This window comes from Portunus trituberculatus, chromosome 23 (assembly GCF_017591435.1).
Source record: "Portunus trituberculatus isolate SZX2019 chromosome 23, ASM1759143v1, whole genome shotgun sequence".
NCBI lineage: Eukaryota > Metazoa > Arthropoda > Malacostraca > Decapoda > Portunidae > Portunus > Portunus trituberculatus.
The window spans coordinates 11,259,072-11,280,819 of NC_059277.1; the positions used below are offsets into that span (position 1 = coordinate 11,259,072).

General features: G+C 44.0%; 1 non-coding gene across 1 annotated transcript; it reads left to right on the top strand.

The window, feature by feature from the left end:
• Window positions 1-210: 210 nt before the first annotated feature.
• Trnae-uuc lies at window positions 211-282 on the top strand. Its single transcript has one exon. It is a non-coding gene; the product is annotated as a tRNA-Glu (tRNA).
• Window positions 283-21,748: the final 21,466 nt, after the last annotated feature.

Genomic DNA, 21,748 nt, shown 5'->3' on the forward strand with positions numbered 1-21,748 from the left:
TCACGTGTAGCCCCTGTTCATCTAGCAGTGAGTAGGTACGGAATGTAAATCGAGGAGTTGTGACCTTGTTGTCCCGGTGTGTGGTGTGTGCCTGGTCTCAGGCCTATCCGAAGATCGGAAATAATGAGCTCTGAACTCGTTCCGTAGGGTAACGTCTGGCTGTCTTGTCAGAGACTCCAGCAGATCAAACGGTGAAACACACACACGCCTTCCCATGTGGTCTAGTGGCTAGGATACCTGGCTTTCACCCAGGAGGCCCGGGTTCGATTCCCGGCATGGGAAACAGTTTTACAGACCGCGTAGTGTAGTGGTTAGCACGCTCGACTCACAATGGAGAGGGCCAGGTTCGAGTCCCGGGATGTGGCGAGGCAAATGGGCAAGCCTCTTAATGTGTGGCCCCTGTGCACCTAGTAATAAATAGGTACGGGATGTAACTTGAGGGGTTGTGGCCTCGCTTTCTCGGTGTGTGGAGTGTGTTATGGTCTCAGTCCTACCCGAAGATTGGTCTATGAGCTCTGAAATCGCTCCGTAATGGGGAAGACTGGCTGGGTGACCAGTAGACGACCGATGTGAATCACACACACACACACACACACACACACACACACACACACACACACACACACACGTTAATAATGAAAAAAAGAACATCTACCACCGCCTTTCTTGAAAACAACAAATCAAAATCAAAACTATATCATTCTCTTCCTATTTTCCATTTTTTTTGTTTCTGACTAAGAAAAATTCAGTTATTTCTCGACAGTAAATGGCTAAAGAAAAGCCTCTAGCTGTCCACTTTACTCTCCAACCCACAGCCACACAGCCACACAGTCACAGAGCCACACTGCCACACAGCCACACAGCCACACTGCCACACAGCCACACAGCCACACTGCCGCACTGCCACACAGCCACACAGCACACAGTCACACAGCACACAGTCACACAGCCACACAGCACACAATAACACAGTCACACAGCCCACAGCACACAGCCACACAGCACACAGCCACACTACCCACAGCCTTACAGTCTCACAGCCACACAGCCACACAGCCACATAGCCAGCCACACAGCCACACAGCCACACAGACACACTGCCACACAGCCTACAGCCTTACAACCTCTCTAACCCATTTCACTGCCCAAAGCCCACAGCCCATAGCCTCTCAGCCCACAGTCTACAGCCTCACAGTTTCTCCAGCCCACACCCCACACCCAATAGAATATAGTTCACAGCCCACAGCCTACAGTCTCTCCAGCTAACAACCCATAGCTCATAGCCTTCCCAGCCCAGTCCACAGCCCACAGCCCACAGTCTCTTAGTTAACATGGTCTATGCCTTTCAGCCTCGTCAATAGAGAGAAGTGAGTTTAAGACAAAGCCAAAGCCAGACCAACGCGTCCGAACTCCTGGCTAATGACTTCTCGCTCCATCAAAAACTCGATTTGGTGCATTTAAACTCCGGAATCAAACTGGGAAAGAAAAATATTAAGGGAGATGATAATGGCCGCGGACATTAGAGATGGCAGGCGGCCGCTCCAAGGGATTTTAGACGAAAGATGGGAAGAGCAGAGTCCGGCCAGCGTTCCTTTGCCTTTCGCCGCCATCCATATTGCATCGCTCGGGACTCCTTAAACTCCACCGGTTAAAATAAGAACAAAAACACAGCCTTCCACCTCATCTAACCACATCACAGCCACATATACCCACGTAGTGTCTTACAGAGCGCATGTCTCCACTAACCACACGGCAAGAGGGCAAAGAATGGTGAGAGGAGAACGAAATGTGGTGACCTAAATACAACATCCATAGCACAAAAGACGCAATTGATAAGAAGTTCATGTTTTTGTTGTAATTCGCTTCTGAGGAACTGGCAAATTTGGAGGCGGAATTTTGCGAGTGTAGCGTATAGAGGAGAGATCTCAGAAGGGTGGGTGATGAGATTAAACTTATTACAGTGCCTGGAGAACGTTCGTGGCGAGGCGGATCAAGAAGCCGGATTATTGGCAGCAGGGAGACTCAGACAATCACGGGAGAGAAACATTGGAGTGGTGAGATGGAATGACGTGCTTCACATCCCACCTGGTGAAAGGAGAGAGAGAGAGAGAGAGAGAGAGAGAGAGAGAGAGAGAGAGAGAGAGAGAGAGAGAGAGAGAGAGAGAGAGTGGAGCTGTACTGGGGAGTGACAAGCGGTGGGGTTTGTATTGTTGTGAATGGTAAAAATGAACAAGTGAATGGAAGGAGGAGAAACACAACAACAACAACAAGAACAACAATAGCACGCACACACACACGCACACACACACACACACACACACAAAAAAAAAAAAATAAATAAATAAATAAAATAAAATAAATAAATAAATAAAACACCAACACAAAACCAAACAAGGAGATAGAAAAACACAAACATAACCCACAGCAGAAGATAATAAAGGGCTGGTGGTGGGCGGGTGGTGGGTGTGTTGTGTCGATAAATGGAGTATAGAGAAGGAGGAAGGGAGAGAGGGAGGGAAGCGAAGGGGCGACGTGGTACAGTACATTGAGACCTTGCCTTGTTTTGGAGATCGAGAGGTCCTGAGACACACTGGTTCGAATCCTGGCCAGAATTTGAGGGAAGGAAAAACATCTAGTCGCATATCCTCAAAACATGCCAAACTGTCTTAATATGCCCTCAAAACATGCTTAACTGTCTTAAAATGCCCTCAAAACATGCTTAACCGTCTTAAAATGTCCTCAAAACATCCTTAACTGTCTTAAAATGCCATCAAAACATGCCAAACTGTTTTAAAATGCCCTCAAATTATACCAAAGTGTTTTAAGAGGGAAGGAAAAACATCTACTAACGATAACGAGTTTTAAAACGCCAAAATCTAAATCAGTCGTTATCAGGGAGATATAAAACTAGACCGGACGGAACTGGAGGCAAAAGAAAGGGGCAGTAAATGGATGAGGGATGATAATGCAGGAGGAAAGAGAGTGAAAGAAGAGGAAAGAACACCCATTAGACTCAGGCCTAGCACTTGCAGCATCCCGGAAATAGTGCTTAATGGGCCACACTCTTCCTTTGTTCCTAATGTGATTCTCTCTCTCTCTCTCTCTCTCTCTCTCAGTATTTACAAGCGCTCCACTCTCTCTCCATGACTATTTTCAAAGGCCACTGAGATGACTAGTCGGGTTCTCAAGACTGTTTCTTCTGCTAATAATACTGATATCTGTTACTGGAAGCTTAAAAATACCACTGATATTTCGTGTTCATTCAATTATCTCTCTTTCTTTCTTTTTGTCTCTCTCTCTCTCTCTCTCTCTCTCTACTACTACTACTACTACTACTACTACTACTACTACTAACAAAAAAATATTAACAAAAACAACAACAACAAGAGCAACACACTTACAACCATCAAAATCTACAACAGCACACAATACCAACACACACACACACACACACACACACACACACACACACACACACACACACACACACAGAGGAGAAGCAAACCCACTTAACAACGCCACACAAACACAAAAGTAAAGTCGACTAAGAAAGACAAGGAAGAACAAACAACAGATTTAAACTTTGCCCGGGACCACAAGCATGAAGGGAAGGCACAAGTTCGGCGCGGGGAACATTCGGCGAGGAGACAAACTTAGTGCATTTATAATCCTCTCTTCCCCGCTCTCTGTCTCTCTCCCTCTCTCTCTCCCTCCCTCCCTCACGACGGTCATAATGGCAGCAAATTACGCGTGCTTGTATGTTTGGGCATTTATTGTCCTTTATGAGGGGTAAAGGACCATATTTTGCCGCGGAAATCATTGAGAGGGTCGTTTCCACATCAGCCACGAGCCTTCTTCCCCTCCCCACACACACCGCTGACAAAGAAGAGTTGGTGAAACGAAGCAAGGAGGCAGCGATTCACAGTGCGCGATGATCTATTGAATAACTAGTTGCTGTGTCTTTTCATTCTCTCTTCACTTGACAAGGGAGGGACGAGGAGAGGGCAAATACGCAGTCATCCCGCCGTCCCGTGAGTCAGGTGTCGAAACAAAATGAAAAGCGACACTCCACAGTTTTCCTGGCCCAAGTAGTGCGCGCAGTGTTGCCAGGCGGTGCTCCTCCCTTTCCTTAGCCACGTCTTGCCGCTGTTACATGGATAATTTCCCTCATAATAAGAACCCCGCACAAAAAACGACCCCCGAACACTTCTTACAAGATACTGAGATAAACAAACATACACCAGTACTTACATGGCGGGTGTCTCGCTGTCATTCTCTCACTTGACTGCTTTAGCCAAACTTGCGGCGCCTCGCGGGGACAAAGTTGATGATGTGGGGAGGAAAACTTGTCCCGGGTCTCGCCTCAAAGGAAAACTTCACTAACTGCACCAAAAAACGATACAAATCGGGAAATGGCGGCGGGTGGTGATGATGGTGACGGCGGCGTGTTGTTCTGGCGCGGGAGCCATTCGCCGCCACCCGTGCGGAAGAGACAAACGACGCTCGCCTTGCGCACTGTTAGCCCACCACCGCGAATTGAGGATGGCTTGAGTGGATCTGGATGGATATAGACGGATGTACAATATTACCACTAGTTTTTCTCATCATATATCTTCACACGTACGCCATTCAGATTATTTTCCTCTTTATTTATTTCCTTATTCTAGACGCACTGCTTTACTTATATTAGTCTTCCCAATTCTTATGATGAAAGAATCGTGGTCTTAGCGGTGAAATAAGAGACTTCTACACCTAAGTTTTTTGTTTTTATTCGTGCTATCCACTTGTTAAGTTTATGTTTGTGCTTATCTGTTATAACTATATGCCTGTCTGTCTGTTCAATTTTGTAGGTCCCTCTGTCTGTCTGTTTCTGTGTCTATATTTGTTGTCTTTCTTTCTATCTGTGTTCCATTTTTTCTTTTATCTATTTTTGTTATCGTCATTCTGTCTCTTTCTGTTTATCTGTTTGTCTTTATGTCCAGCTACCCAATCTATGTCTTTGTTATTGTCTCTGTGTACTTCTGTCTTCATATTGTCCGTCTTTGTTGCTCCCCTCCCCCATCCCTCTCTCTCTCTCTCTCTCTCTCTCTCTCTCTACACACACACACACACACACACACACACACACACAAAAGGTTTCCCCGTCACGCAGGTCACACACTAACGGGTCACCCTTCACACTAGCTCCTAAATTGACACAGATCACTCGCATCACTCCTATCAGCGGCCTATCACCTCCACCATCACCACCGCCACCACCATCACCACCATCACTACCAGGAGCCGTGATGCGTCCCGTGACCTGGGTGATGGGTTCGCCTGACCTGGAGGGGGCGGACCAGACGTCTATCCCGCCCGACCCCCACTTAATGCCTTCCGCCATATTGTGCTCCGGAAGCCTTGTCTTGTCCCAATGCCTGCATGACGCGCCCGGCCCTGGCTTGAGTCCAGTCTCGCGGCGGGGGGAGCGTCCTAACTTCCCCCATGCCTTAAGTCGCAGAAAACTTCCCAGACTAACGCGGCGGCAGTCTTGTAAAGGAAAAGGACCTCACTTTATCTGTTTCGAAGCACGCGAACCGCTCATGTGGCACGATTCACGATTCAGCCAAGTTCGAATGGTGCTTCGGTGTCAGCGGCGGCGACGGCGGCGGTGGTGCGGCAGTAAGGACGAGGCTTCATATATTCCAGTATCAGTTTAATGCGTGAATATTTACCAGACTGGTGGAGAGGCGCGGCTGGCGAGGGTGTCCATAACTCAAAACTTTGGCAGGATTTAATTACCCCATTCATCACCACGAGCGCTGCGGAGTGTGGCGGCAAAACAGACTTGGAGGAAGGTTTGCCCACGGAGTAAAAATCCCTGACTTAGCAATTGTACAGGATTACCATATGAATGTGGCCACTCCTCGGCAGTTTTATTGGTCTTATATACCGCTCACAATTTTTCAAAAAGTGTCAAAAGTGGAGGTTGGTGTCTTTGTGGTTTGTTGCGGCGGAACAAATGACTAGCGCTAGATCCCGCTCGCCTTTTCACAACGTCTCGCTCAATTCTCTCTCCTTTCACTCGCCTAAACTTAATTTCTCGTATCTCATTTCGCGGCTAATTGGGCTACGATTCTTAAATGAGTTTCAGGATAAAGACATGAAACGTTAGAGGCTGTGTGTGTGTCTGGAAGCGGCGTGTGGAGCGGCGGGTGGAGGCGAGCGAGACTAGAGGAGGTTTTCACGAGTCCACAAGTTATCGCTCGGCGGGATGGAGGCTCAGCAGGGGTCCAGTGTTCAAGGTTTGGATCAGCATGTTTGTGGTGTAAGTGTTCGAATCCTCGAGGCTGTATGTGCTAATCACCAGGCGAGCCAACACCCGAGATGGCAAGGGGAGGGACGGCCAAGAGGGAAAAAGGGTGTGACTGTGATAGACTTGGAACGACGAGGCGCGAGGTGTGAAGGAAAAACGATGACGAGTGAATTGTAAAAGTTAGCTCATGTCACGGAGGCTGGAGAGGCGAGTGGATATCATTGTCTTCAGCCTGAGTGGATAGAGGAGTGTGGGGCGGGGAGCGCACCTCGCGGCACCCACCAGTTCATTAACAATTCAGCCAACGAAGTCAGAGGGAGGAGAGTCGGAGCGGGGCGTTATTCCAGGCCATTTCCCCACCCCCTGCTGCGCTCTGGCGGCCGCCCCACCAACCACCACGCCCAGATTTCGCGCCTTTTTCCACAATTTTGAATACCCTTCCTTACTTCTCAAATTTCGTCTCCAGCTACGCACGGGTTCACATTAACACCGAAAAAATAGTAACCGCGGTCTTAGTATCCCTGGAAAAACCCTGACGTGAATTTTGAGAAAGAGAACGGGATTTTCTTGTGCCTCCCTTCCTCTCTTCTTGAAGGGGCTGGTGGTGGCGGTGGTGGTGGACGGACAGGAGTGTGGCGGCGAGGGAGCGGGTGCCGATGCAGAGGTTATCGTTCAGAGACTCCTTTGGCCTGGACAATGCGATCATCAGCCTTAACTCTCTCTGGCCATTAGAACTTGATTGCATAAAGAAGAGACAAGATTCCCGACAAACTGGTGACGAGGAAGGACGAGCGGAAGAGATGGAGGGGACGGGAAGAGGGCGGGAAGAGGAAAGAGGGAAGGGAAAGGAGGTAAAATAAATGAAAAAGAGTAGGGATGAGAAAATCATTAGCGAGAAAAGAGAGTTAGACGTGGGAGAAAAAAAACACACTTATGAATTAAAAAGAAAGTGACTTAGTGGTTAATGTAACGAGATATGCCTCTCTCTCTCTCTCTCTCTCTCTCTCTCTCTCTCTCTCTCTCTCTCTCTCTCTCTCTCTCTGTCTGTCTGTCTGTCTGTCTGTCTGTCTGTCTGTCTGTCTGTCTGTCTGTCTGTCTGTCTGTCTGTCTGTCTGTCTGTCTGTCTGTCTGTCTGTCTGTCTGTCTGTCTGTCTGTCTGTCTGTCTGTCTGTCTGTCTCTCTCTCTCTCTCTCTCTCTCTCTCTCTCTCTCTCTCTCTCTCTCTCTCTCTCTCTCTCTCTCTCTCTCTCTCTCTCTCTCTCTCTCTCTCTCTCTCTCTCTCTCTCTCTCTCTCTCTCTCTCTCTCTCTCTCTCTCTCTCTCTCTCTCTGTGTGTGTGTGTGTGTGTGTGCGTTGTCCGAGGCTCCACGTTTCACTCATCTTAATTATTGAATAAAGGGCATAATCCCTGTATGTGGGAAATACATAATGAAGGCTGCAGTCATTTGATACATAATGAAAGCAACAATGGAAACGATAAATAATGCCGGGTACTCAATATTCACGGCGAATATACAAAGCAGACGCAGTGTTTTAGTGTGAGAGAGGGAAACAAAACACGCCGCGCTCAACACAACGCTGGCTCACGCTATCAACGTAATACAGACAAAAGGTAATAGATTTTTAACGAGTGAAATATAAAGGTATAATTGTTTGGCTGACTCTCTCTCTCTCTCTCTCTCTCTCTCTCTTTTCCTCAGTTCGGTTATGTGACATTCTTTGATTTTTCTCTGCTTCTCTCTCTCTCTCTCTCTCTCTCTCAATGAATTTCCCTCCACCCTCATCACTACTCACTCACTCGCCCACTCATTCAGTCAGTCAGTCACTCACTCACTCACTCACTCGCTGCCTCAGTAACGTAATGCAAATGATCTACTCAAGTCATTAAAGGTATTTAATTAAACAGGTGGTCCGACATTATAATAGAACAAATGAGTCTCCAAACCTCGTTACGGTGACCGGCACATTAAAACACAAAGGGGAACATCATTATTAATTTTATCATAAGTAATAAGAGCAAGGAAGCTTTTCTCAACGCTCTCTCTCTCTCTCTCTCTCTCTCTCTCTCTCTCTCTCTCTCTCTCTCTCTCTTGCGTCTTTTTCAGTTCTCTAGATCTCTAAGTTCATTTCCCTATGTGTTTTTAATTGTTTGTGTTGAAAATCTCTCGTCTCTGTTCGTCTCAGTGTCTGTTTGCCTCTCTCTCTCTGTGTGTGTGCGTGTGTGTGTGTGTGTGTGTGTGTTTGTGTTTGAACGTTTGTTGTTCCATCTTCTCTTGTGTTTCCGTGTCTCTCTCTCTCTCTCTCTCTCTCTCTCTCTCTCTCTCTCTCTCTCTCTCTCTCTCTCTCTCTCTCTGTATTATAATTGCGTCTTACATCTAACTTGAGTCTCCGTATCTCTTAGTTTTCATAATTTTGCGTCACTGCAGTAAACATTGATAACATTACAACATTATCTCCCCACAACACGCCCTTCCATCCTCCCCCTCTCTCTCTCTCTCTCTCTCTTGCTGCCTGGTGACCCGAGAGAATACTTCCAGCGTGACTCTTATTAATGAAGTACTGACAGACTCCTGAGCCATTTGTGTTCACAGTAATGAACGTTATTGTCTTTTTAATTATTTACTGAGCAGAGAGAGAGAGAGAGAGAGAGAGAGAGAGAGAGAGAGAGACAGGCTGGGACGGAGAGAACAGAGGATGAAGGGAAAAGACATGGAGGGAAGGAGGGAAGGGGAGGAGTATAGGGAGTGGGAGGAAGGCAAGGAAGTTAGGAGGGAGGGAGAGGATCTGAGAGAGAGAGAGAGAGAGAGAGAGAGAGAGAGAGAGAGAGAGAGAGAGAGAGAGAGAGAGAGAGAGATGAACAGACAAAAGAAAGATAGGCAAATAGACAGGTAGTTATGAATAAAGACTTACAAAATAGTTAAAAGACATATAAACACACAGATAGAGAGATTTAATGCAGCTAAAACCACAGCCAGTCAACCCTTGCCTTCCCTCTCAGCTGTCCACGCGTCTAACTGACCACCTGTCTCCCTGTACACCTGTCTGTCCCTCCGTGTCCAAGTGTTTTCTAGCCAGTATTCTGCAACGATTCTTCACTGCATCCTACCACATACAAACGCATCAAACTGAAGCTCCACGGGTTTTAAGGCTGTTTTTACGGCGCTAATGACAGATTATCAAAATTTCCAGGGATCAAAGCCTTTCAGAATATGGTCCTTTTTTAATAAATTACATGGGTTTTTGGGATGTTTTTATGGGTCTAGTGACTGAATGATAAAATGTTAATACTACTGATAGGTGGAAAAGTATTGAGAAACTCCTAATTCATATATGTGGCCTTTGGAAAGATTGTTGGTGAGAGAGCAGAGATAATAATTACAGTGAAAGACTAACAAAATTTTATATTACTAAAAGGGAAAGGATTCTCTGAGAACTGGGCTGGTCATCTCTGTGGCCTTTGATGATAGTGTTGGTGAGGAAACAAATGCTACTCTGGTTTTGAGTTTTTCTTCATGGTTCTAGTAACGGATTAACAAGATATCTACTTTTATTAAGAAGAAACACTATTGAAAACCCGGCTCACCATCTCTGTGGCCTTGGAAAGTGGTGGTAGTTATGAAAGCAAGACGTTTCAGAATACGAGACCTTTAAAAAGTAATACGGGTTTTTAAAGGTGTATTTTTACAGCTTTATTGATAGTTTGGTAAGATTTCTTCTACATTACTAGCAGGAGAAACACTCTTGAGAAACCGGCTGACCATCTCTGTAGCCTTGGAAAAAAATAGTGGTGGTGAGAGAGCAAAGCTTTTCAGAATACGTCGGGACCTTTAAATAAGTTACAAGAGATTCTAGGGTGTATTTTTATAGTTTTAGTGAAATCAACAAGATACCTACATTATAAGCAGAAGAAACACTCTTGAGAAACCAGCTGGCTATCTCTGTGGCCTTGGAAAGTAGTGGTTGTGAAAGAGCAAAACGTTTTAAAATGCAGGCCGTTTTGATAAATTGAATTGGCTTTTAAAGGTGTATATTTATGGTTTTAGTGACATTAACCCCTTCAGAACTGGGACATATTTTTACCTTGAGATTTATGTACGATTAAACCATCTTATTGACATTAGGAAGGGTCTATGGAGGTCAGAAGATCAATGGCCACAGCCCTCACTATTTTAATGCCCCACATGACTTCCTAAAGCCGTATACAATCACCAAATAGTAACCAGAACGAATATATAAACGCGTCATGACACTCAAGGGTTTAACAAGATTTCTACAACGTTAACAGAAAAAAAAACACTCTTGAGAACTGAGCTGGTCATCTACGCTGCCTTTAATGATAGTAGTGGTGTGAGAGCAAAGCATTTTAGAGTACAGGCCTCAGCTTCACGCCCGTCCGAACCCAGCCCTTCACTATTTATGGGGCCAGTGGTGGTGGTGGTGGTGGTGGTGGCGTGGCATTACCGTGCGTTAATCCAGCGTGATGGCGGGAACACATTGCGTCACGCTGCCAATAGAGAGGTAAAAAAAAAGAGTGGCATTATGCATATATGATTTTCAAATGTACTTGGACCGCTCAATTTGGCCGGATTACATAATGGATTTTATTAAGTGTAAAATATAGGCAGAAACTGGCTTCATATTTCCCATTAGTATTACCTACACCAGCACAGCGTGATTGCGTTAAAGAGAGAGAGAGAGAGAGAGAGAGAGAGAGAGAGAGAGAGAGAGAGAGAGACAGACAGACAGACAGACAGACAGACAGACAGACAGACAGACAGAGACAGACAGACAGACAGACAGAGACAGACAGACAGACAGACAGACAGACAGACAGACAGACAGAAAAAAGAAAAAAAAGACAGAGATAGATAGAAAAAAAGAAAGAAAACGACAGACAGACAGACAGGCAGACAGACAGAAGGAAAGACAGAAGGAAACATATAAAGAGACAGACACATTGACAGACAGAAAGAACGAAGGAAAAAGACAGAAAGATAAACAGACAGACAGACAGACAGACAGACAGACAGAAAGACAAACAGACAGACACTTTTGTTTAATTAGTATTTCAAGTACAAATTTTAAAGAACGCTTGCTATTTACTTATGTGTGTGTGTGTGTGTGTGTGTAATTCATTGTTTGATCTGCTGCTGCAGTCTCTGACGAGACAGCCAGACGTTACCCTACGGAACGAGCTCAGAGCTCATTGTTTCCGATCTTCGGATAGGCCTGAGACCAGGCACACAACACACACCGGGACAACAAGGTCACAACTCCTCGATTTACATCCCGTACCTACTCACTGCTAGGTGAACAGGGGCTACACGTGAAAGGAGACACACCCAAATATCTCCACCCGGCCGGGGAATCGAACCCCGGTCATCTGACTTGTGAAGCCAGCGCTCTAACCACTGAGCTACCGGGCCGTGTGTGTGTGTGTGTGTGTGTGTGTGTGTGTGTGAGTGCGTGCGTGCGCGTGTGTATGTATTTACCTAATTTTATTTATTGTGTGTGTGTGTGTGTGTGTGTGTGTGTGTGTCGTGACCACAAAACAAGTAATCTTATGTACTTTATTACTGTGAGTTTCTTGCTTTCCCTCAATTCTACGTGAGTTTGATCCACTGCCAGTCAAGAGAACCATATTGTGATTACCTCTAAAGAGCTCCGGTTGAAATGACACGGCTTTCTAAGGATGCTTTTACTGTTCTACTGAGATATTAACAAGACTTTTACATTACAAACAGGAGAAGCACTCTTGAAAACCTAGCTAATCATTTCCGTGGCCTTTGAAAATGGTCATGGCGAGAGATCAGAGCCTTTATTAACCAGTTAACCTCTTCAGTACCAGGACATATTTCTATTTTTATTCTGCTTACTATTTCGTGACTTAACTTATGTGGGATTTAAAATACTGAAGACTTTAGCCATTAATCTTCAGATCTCCATAGACCCTTTCTAATGTGGATAAAATTGTCTAATCATACATAAAAGTCAAGGTAAAAAGGCGTTTCAGTACTTAAGGAATTAACCACTTCAATACTGGGACACATTTTCATCTTGAGATTTGGGTACGATTAGACCATTTTATTGACATTTGAAAGGGTCTATGGAGGTCAGAAGATTAATTGCCACAGTCCCCACTATTTTAATCTCCTACATAAGTTTCTCAAGCTGTATAAAATCACCAGACAGTAAGCAGAATGAATATGGAAACGCGTCATGGTACTGAAGAGGTTAATACTGACATAACGAACACGGGGAACTGAAAGAGGAGATTTGAAAGTAACCTAACCTAACCTAACCTAACAATCTAACCCTAACCTAACCTAACCTTACCTTACCTAACTTAACCTAACCTAACCTAACCTTACCTTACCTAACCTAACCTAACCTAACCTAACCTAACCTAACCTAACCTAACCTAACCTAACCTAACCTAACCTAACCTTACCTTACCTAACCTAACCTAACCTAACCCAACCTAACCCAACCTAACCTAACCTAACCTAACCTAACCTTACCTTACCTAACTTAACCAACCTAACCTAACCTAACCTAACCTAACCTAACCTAACCTTACCTAACTTAACCTAACCTAACCTAAACCTAATCTAATCTAACCTAACTTAGCCATTACTCTGCTCGGAGGTGGTTGTGGAGAAATAGTCAGTGGTTAGTGGAAATGTCAGTGGTTAGTGGAAATGTCAGTGGTTAGTGAAAATGGTCAGTGGTTAGTGGAAAAGGTCAGTGGTTAGTGGAAATGACAGTGGTTAATGGAGAAAATAGCAAAGCGGTAAGTGAAAATGGTCATTGGTTAGTGGAAATGGCCAGCGGTTAGTGGAGAAAATGGCCAGTGGTTAGTGGAAATGGCCAGTGGTTAGTGGAGAAAATGGCCAGTGGTTAGTGGAGAAAATGGCCAGTGGTTAGTGGAAATGGCCAGTGGTTAGTGGAAATGGCCAGTGGCGAGTGGTGAAAATGGTCATTGGTTAGTGGAAATGTCAGTGGTTAGTGGAGAAAATGGCCAGTGGTTAGTGGAAATGGCCAGTGGTAGTTAGTGTATTGAGAGAGAGTAAGTGAAGGCGCAGTAGAAGTGAATGTCCGCGTTATTTGCCTGATGAACGCCACCACACACACACACACACACACACACACACACACACACACACAGGTACACATGAACACACAGGATCTGATAGAAAGCGTGTTGAATCTATTCTTTATAAATATACACAAAATTTTTTTCTCTTTTTTTTTCTTTTTTCAAATAAATATTTCCTCTGATTTAAGGCTTTCCAGCTTCCATTTTTTAAGTATCGTGTCAAGTGAGGTATTAAATCGACTAGCTTATTCCAGATTTACTTAGCAATGAATGTATAAATTGTTGTGCGTTATTTATTATTCATTGGTGGTACTTTTTTGTTATTCATGAGTGTATGCTTTGGTTTATGCAACGCTGGCTGTGTCTACTTCATCACTTCATAGATTTTACATAATTGTCCGGCGCTACCGTCACTTTTATGTGTCGTTATAGCTAATCAAACGCCCACACACACAAACAAACACACACACACACACAAAAAAAAAGCTATCCATACACACACACACACACACACACACACACACACACACACACATGCCGTTGGTCGCTTGCTTGGTGGGTGGTAGTCTCATGCTTAATTTAGCTGAGGTAGGATCCACACAGATGGTTTGCCGGTTCTCAGGAGCGTTCTTCCTGACGACAAAGTAGAATTCTCGTTTATCTGTCACTACAACCATAAGAAAAAAGAAAAAAATGCTAATAAAAAACCGTGTACCTTTACCACGACTATTTTCAAAGGCCACATAGATGATTGGCCTAGTTCTCAATTATTTTTCCTGTTAAAAATGTAGAAGTTTTATCAATCAGTCACTAGAAGCATAAATAAAATAGCTACCTTTAAAACTCCCGTGTTACTTCAAATAGAGCCTTTGGAAAGTAGTCGAGGTGTGGATAGAAGTGTTTCAGAATATGATCCCTCCACACATTCTTAACCCCTTCAGTATCATGACGCGTTCCCATATTCATTCTGCTTACTATTTGGTGATTTTATACAGCTTTAGAAACTCATGTGGGGGATTAAAATAGCAAAGAATCTGACATTCATAGACCCTTCTTAAAGTCAATAGAATGATCTAATCCTACCCAAAACTCAAGGTGAAAACGTATCCCAGTACTGAAGGGATTAAGCCGTTAACATGGCTGTTTGTGTAGCATTGTCACGCACTGAACCACCAACATGGCTCTCTATCTCCTTACTGTCGGTGTAGCATTGTCACGTACTGAACCGCTGACATGGCTTTCTATCTCCTTACTGTCGGTGTAGCATTGTCACGTACTGAACCGCTGAGGGACACGTGAAGTTTTGGCAGTGGCGGCTGAGGACTGTCATATAGTAAACTTGTGCATGTATGTGTCAGTGTAGATTGTAGAGTGTTGCTGATTTGTGTGTATGCATGAGTGTTAAATATATTAGAGGTGTGTGCGTGAATGCCTGTCTTGATACTCGTGAGGTAGCTGTGGCGTCAGTAGTTTTAGTTACAGCACAATATTTTCTTCCTCTCACCCCTACTCTGTCCACCTTTCTAACGCAAGAATTAACCAGTACTCTCAATCTCTCTGACTGCTACACTCTGGAACTCCCTGACTGCTTCTGTATTTCTATCTGCCTGTGACCTGAACTAATCTAAGAGGGAGATTCCAAGACATTAATCCAATTCTAATAGCTAACTCTATTAAGCTTTTTCGGGGACTGGCATCTCAGTGGGCCTTTTTTATTCGATCGTTTTTGTTGCCCTTGCCTAGTTTTCCCCTCTTACCTAAAATAAAAAGACTGGAAGTGGTGGTGAGTGATGAGAAGCTAGTGGAGGGTGGTGAGCGTGTCTGGTGGTAGTGGTGAAGGTGGTGGTGGTGATGGTGGTGGTAAATAGTTGTGGGCACACAGAGGACATGCATCATTAAGGAGCTATGAACTCAAACTGTGTAGCAATGGGATCGCGGCGGCATTGAGTACAGCAATAGGCTTTGGCAGGCAGGGTATTTGTGATTAAATATTTGAATGCAATCATATTTTAATGGAGTTTGTGCCTTATGTATATTAAGGACTGCAAAACACACGGTGATGGTGATGCAATGACGGTAGTAGTAGTAGTAATAGTAGTAGTAGTAGTAGTAGTAGTAGTAGTAGTAGTAGTATGGTGGTAGTGCAGTGGTAGTAGTAGTAATGGTGGTGGTGGTGGTGGTGTGGTGGTAGTGGTGGTGGTGGTAGCAGCAGGTGGTGGTGGTGGTGGTGGTGGTGGTGGTGGTGGTGGTGAGTAGAGTAGTGGTGGTGGTGGTGGTGGTGGTGGTGGTGGTGGTGGTGGTGGTGGTGGTGGTGGTGGTGGTGGTGGTGGTGGTGGTGGTGGTGGTGGTGGTGGTGGTGGTGGTGGTGGTGGTGGTGGTGGTGGTGGTGGTGGTGGTGGTGGTGGTGGTGGTGGTGGTGGTGGTGGTGGTGGTGGTGGTGGTGGTGGTGGTGGTGGTGGTGGTGGTGGTGGTGAGTGGTAAAGTGAGTGGTGGTGGTGGTGGTGGTAGTAGTGTGGTGGTGGTAGTGGTAGTGGTGGTGGTGGTGGTGGTGGTGGTAGTGGTAGTGGTAGTAGTAGTAGTAGTAGTAGTAGTAGTAGTAGTAGTAGTAGTAGTAGTAGTAGTAGTAAATGCAGGTTTTCAAGTCTGCTTCTCTTGTTAATATTGTAAAGCTCTTCTTAATTAACCTATTACTACAACCACAACAACACTGCAAAAAACTTATCGCTAGAAGTACAGCCCTCTCAAAGTAGTGGAGCGGCGGACGTAAATTTTCAAGAGCAGATTCAAGATCTTTATCCCTTTCCTTTGGGTAACTCTCTTGGACCTGCACGGAGACAGGCATTTTAACTCCTCCAATACCAGGATGCGTTTTCATATCTATTTTGATTACCATTTTTGTGCTTTTAAACAACTTCAGAAACTTATATGGGGGTTGAAATAGTGACAACTATGGCCATTGATCTTCTGACCTCCATAGACCCTTCCAGATGTAGATGAAATCGTCCCTGTATTGAAGGCGTTAAGTGGGGATTATTTTTTTCTTTACTTTTCTGTTGCCCTTTGCCAGCTTTCCCATCTTACATAGAAAATGGTCCTCGGAAAGCGGCAATACTCTCATTATTTCATTCTACGTCTGGCAGTGTGCATCCCGCCCCGAAGCCTGGCCAGTGTGTTAAGAAGTGTTAGGAGAAAACGAACTGAATTAATGCAATTTTACTGATCACTGACTTATCTTTTGGTCACATTAGTCAGCCAGAATGTGTAGAGCAACTACCTGTGCGACCAGCAACTTCCTAGACAAGAAGAATTCGAGCAGTGCATGGACTTGTGATGGTTAGTGAGGTTGTGTGCTGTTAGTTCTGGTGCGCGTGCCTCGTTCTCAGCCTGTATTCTGAAACACTTTGCTCTCTCTCCATCACTGCTTTCCAAAGGCTTCAGTTGATTTTTATGGTACAGGAGATAGGTTGGCAAGATATCTATTTTATTAAAAGGAGAAACTGTTTTGAGAACCCGGCTAGTTGTCTCTGTGGCCTTGTAAAATTGTTGTAGTGAGAGGGAAAGACGTTTCTCTTGTGCCATACTTCCTCCCCTCCCAGAATCCCACTAATCATTCAGAGTGCGGTATTATTTCAGGCACATGATATTGTATCCATCTTCAGAAATGCTGAACTCTCTCACCTCGACTGTTTTTTCAGGTCCTGGAGATTATTAACCGAGTCCTGAAGAGTCTTTCTTGTTAATGACGTAAAATCTTACTAATCTGTCATTTGAGAACCATAAAAAAAATCTCTTAAGAATAGTGTCAGTTAATTAAAGCTTATTAAAAAAAAGTCGAACAGCGGAGAGAAGTGTTTCAAGTAAAGGTGCTGCATGCCTCCCGCTACGACAATGGCATGAGTTCCTGTCGTACAGTGTCCATGGATTACCTAACACATCTACAGTGCATATAGAAAACTACATAGTCATCGAGATCCGAGGAAAAATTTAGTGCTTCACACCACCGACCACGCGAGCTAGTTTCGGATGTTTCTCTCAAGTGAATCCTCGGGCAGCCGCTCGTTCGTTTGCCCGTCCTTTCCTTGTTTCAGGCTGTCACACGTTACTTCCGTCCGTGCCCGTCACTGAACTAGCTGCTTACGTATTAATACTGGATATGGTAACAGTGTTTGCTGGATAACGTGGACAGGCCTGTAGACAGCAAAGGAGTAGGCAGAGGGAGGAACTGAATGGTAGTGCAAGTGTCGCTGTTTCTCTGCCTCCTGACTAACCTTGCCGCACGTCGCTCACTGCCCGACAAGCTGAGTCACCGAGTGTTGCCGACAAGCTGGTGGTACGTGGTGAGTGTTACATTTCAGCATTTGTATTTCTATTTGTTTTGGTATACCTTTGTTGTCTGTTAATGTTTTGCTCTCTTTTTAGTTTCACATTTGCATTTGGCTTCTATTTTTCTATGTTTCAGTTCCTAAATTTTAATGTTGAGCTGCCTGTTTGTCAGTCCAGCCACTCCATACACCATTCATATCTCTCCCCAATGCTGACAAACATGTTAGCCTCTTCAGTACTGCGACGCATTTCTATCGTGAATTTTGTGTATGATTAGAAGATTTTATTGACATTAGGAAGGGTCTATGGAGCAGAAGATTAATAGCTAGAGTCTTCAATATTTCAATCCCCACATAAGTTTCTGAAATTGTATAAAATCACCAAATAGTAAGCAGAATGAATATGGAAATGTGTCATGGTACTGAAGAGGTTAAGGTGTTTAAAAGGAAAATTTGCCCGTGGGGATGGTTGGTAATATTTCATCATAACTGTCTCCCTATAACAAGCTTGGGGAACTACAGGGAATTATTTATTCATTTTTTTTTCTTGAGAGGAGAAAATGTGTAAAATATGGGGCTTCAAATAATAGTAAAGCCTGCACATCACTTCTCTGATGTAAACAAACATGAACCATCGCTGTTTTGGCTCAGCTGGTGGAATGCTGCAGAGATCGCTGGGATTGCAAAAAATAAAATAAAATAAATAGATAAGATAAAGTAAAAATAAATAAATGAAAATAAATAAATAACAAAAAAAAAAAATGAAAAAAGAGCGAAGACGTCACGTTTTTGGAGCTATTACTCCCATATCAAACTCGTCCCTCAAAAGATTTTAATCCTTCGCTACCAGGACGAGTTTTCATATTCATTCTGTTTATTATTTGGTGATTTTATCAGAAATATATGTTGGGTTTAGAATAGTAGAGATTCTGGCTATTAGTCTTTTGACCTCCATAGACCATTCCTAATGTAAATTAATCCGTCTAATCACACTAAAGATTTCTTGCTAAAAGTGCGTTTCAGGACTAAAGGGGCTAACATTACACAGCTTCAGAAACATGTGTTGGGATTAGAGTAGTAGAGACTCTGGCTATTAACCTTTTGACCTCCATTGACCCTTCCTCATGTAAATAAAACCGTCTAATCACACCAAAATTTCTTGCTAGAAATGCGTTCCAGTACTGAAGGGATTAACATTACCGCAACCACACAGTTTCTTAGAGTACAAATTATGATACGCGCGTTTTGAGCCATGCGCCAGCTGTACACTGTTACAGCTAGCTAGGGTGGGCAAAATGAGACACAGTTCACAATTGAGGTGTTGCTGCGTGACTTACTCCTTCAGTACCATGGCACGTCTTCATATTTATTCTGGTTAGTACTTGGCGATTTTATACAGCTTCAAAAACTCAAGTGGGGATTAGAATAGTGAAAACTCCGGACTATCAATCTTCTAACCTCCATAGACCCTCCCTAATGTAAATAGAATCGTCTAATCACACCCAAAACTCATGTTAAAAATGCGTCCCAGTACTGAATGGGTTAACACCTGACACAGCCTGTTGTTGCACTGTGTTTACCTTTGTTTGTTTACCTCACCTGAATTGTGTCATGTCAACAATTTTCTTCTTTTCTGTAGCTGTTGTTCAAAATGTGATGTTCCTGTTGTCGAGTTATTCACTGTTTTGATGACCAATACTTCGTGGTTATGTGGCATTTGAAAGTCTGTGTGTGACTGTTCTCCTTGTCAAGAGAGTTATGCAAACATTATGTCCAGAGATTAAATGTCTTGAAACCATAGGAAGGAAAATAACGGCAGAAGATGACAAGAGATACAACGTAAGCGTGATGAGAGAGAGAGAGAGAGAGAGAGAGAGAGAGAGAGAGAGAGAGAGAGAGAGAGAGAGAAACTGAAGACAATTAACTAGATGAAAAACAAACTTGATAAGACGAAATGCTTTTGATTCTCGCATGTCAAGAAGAGCAGTATGTGTGGAACGTTTCCCCTTCGCCACCCATCCACCCACTCCCGCTACCCCTCCATCCATACATGTGAAGCATACACCATACAGGTCCCCTCACTGTTAACAGGAAAGACCATTGTAGTAAATGTGTTAAGAGTTGTGTTGGTGGTGGCGTTGGTCAGTGACGCTATCTGGTAAGATGCATTGGCTGTGATGGTGGTGGTGTTGGTGGTGGTGGTGGTGGTGGTGATGGTAGTGGTGGTGGTGTGCGAAGAGACTGTCAAGTGTTGATTTTTTGTTAAACTCCAGTTCGGTAATTGCAATGCGAGGTTCCTGTGTGCCTTTTGTTGGTGGTGTTGTTATTGCTGCTGTAAGTGTTGTTGTTTGTTGTTGCTGTTTGTTGTCATTACGACCTCTACTACTACTACTACTACTACTACTACTACTACTGCTACTGCTACTGCTACTGTTACTACTACTACTTCTACTACTACTACTGCTACTGTTACTACTATTACTACTACTACTACTACTACTACTACTACTATTACTACTACTACTGCACCTTCTAATACTACACTAATCATAATAACAGTAATAATGGTAATAATAATAATAATAATAATAATAATAATAATAATAATGATAATAGTAATAATAATGATAATAATAGTAACAATAATACTCGCTCTTCACACACACACTCACACACACACACACACACACACACACACACACACACACACACACACACAAACGTTGCTGTAAAACTGATCGTGCACGTTTTAGAATTCGTGGTATTGCATAGTTAATTCTTTACTTTGTTTCTGGCTTCCTTACAAGACTGCAGAGAGAGAGAGAGAGAGAGAGAGAGAGAGAGGAAGGACCTGCTGGCTTACTTACACACACACACACACACACACACAGTTGGGACCACGCCAGGCCAGCAGCTCTCGCGGTAATGCTGTTTAGTCGTTAAGTTCTTGGATTATGGAGAAGTGAGGAACATTATCCCAGGCTCTTCCTACCGGGCAGAATTACCCCCTGCCTTGAGATGCGAGGGGGCGGGGCTGGCTGACTAGCTGGCTGGCTGGCTGGCTGGGTGAAAGGATGGAGGGTCGGAGGCTGGGAGGTTAGAAATGAGTGGATGGTTCGAGTAGTTGTAGTGGTAAAGTGGAAGGATAGATGTGGATGGTTTTGGTGTAGTTAGGTGAATGTTTTTTTTGTATGGAAGAGGTGAAGCTGGCAAGGGCAACAAAAACTGGGCTGGGAGGTTAGAAATGAGTGGATGGTTCGAGTAGTTGTAGTGGTAGAGTGGAAGGATAGATGTGTGCGGTTTTGGTGTGGTTAGATGGATGGTTTCTTTGTATGGATGAGGTGAAGCTGGACAAGGGCAACAAAAAACTATCACCAAAAAGGCCCACCTGATTGGGAGTTCCCTGAAAGGTTAGTAGAGTTAACTAAAAGTGGTACAGAGTTGTTAGTAAAGAGAGTTATGTAAAGATGTTCGCTAGAAGGAATATTTAGATAGTGGCAGATAATGGAAAGTGAGATGTGGGTGGTTTTAGTGTTGTTTTGGTGTGGTTTGGTAGTAAAGTGGTTGGTTTGGTGGTTAAGTAAGGAGGGTTATGTAGAGATGCTTGCTAGAAGGAATATTTGGATAGTTGTAGTGGTAAAGTGGATGGAATGTGAGATGTGGGTAATTTTAGTGTTGTTTTGGTGTGGTTAGGTAGTAAAGTGGTTGGTTTGGTGTTTAAATAAAGAGGGTGATGTGAAGATGCTCGTTAGAAAGGATGGAAGGAAGATGGAAGGTTAGAAGTAGAGAGATGGATGTGTAAATGATTGAGTTAGATGATGTATGATTACCTGACTGACTGACCGACTGACTGACTAACTGACTGGCCGACTAACTGACTGGGTGACTGACTGACTGACTAACTGACTGGGTGACTGACTGACTGACTGAATAAATGTCAGCCTGACTGACTAATAATAAATAAACTAACAAACTAACCGAGAGAGAGAGAGAGAGAGAGAGAGAGAGAGAGAGAGAGAGAGAGAGAGAGAGAG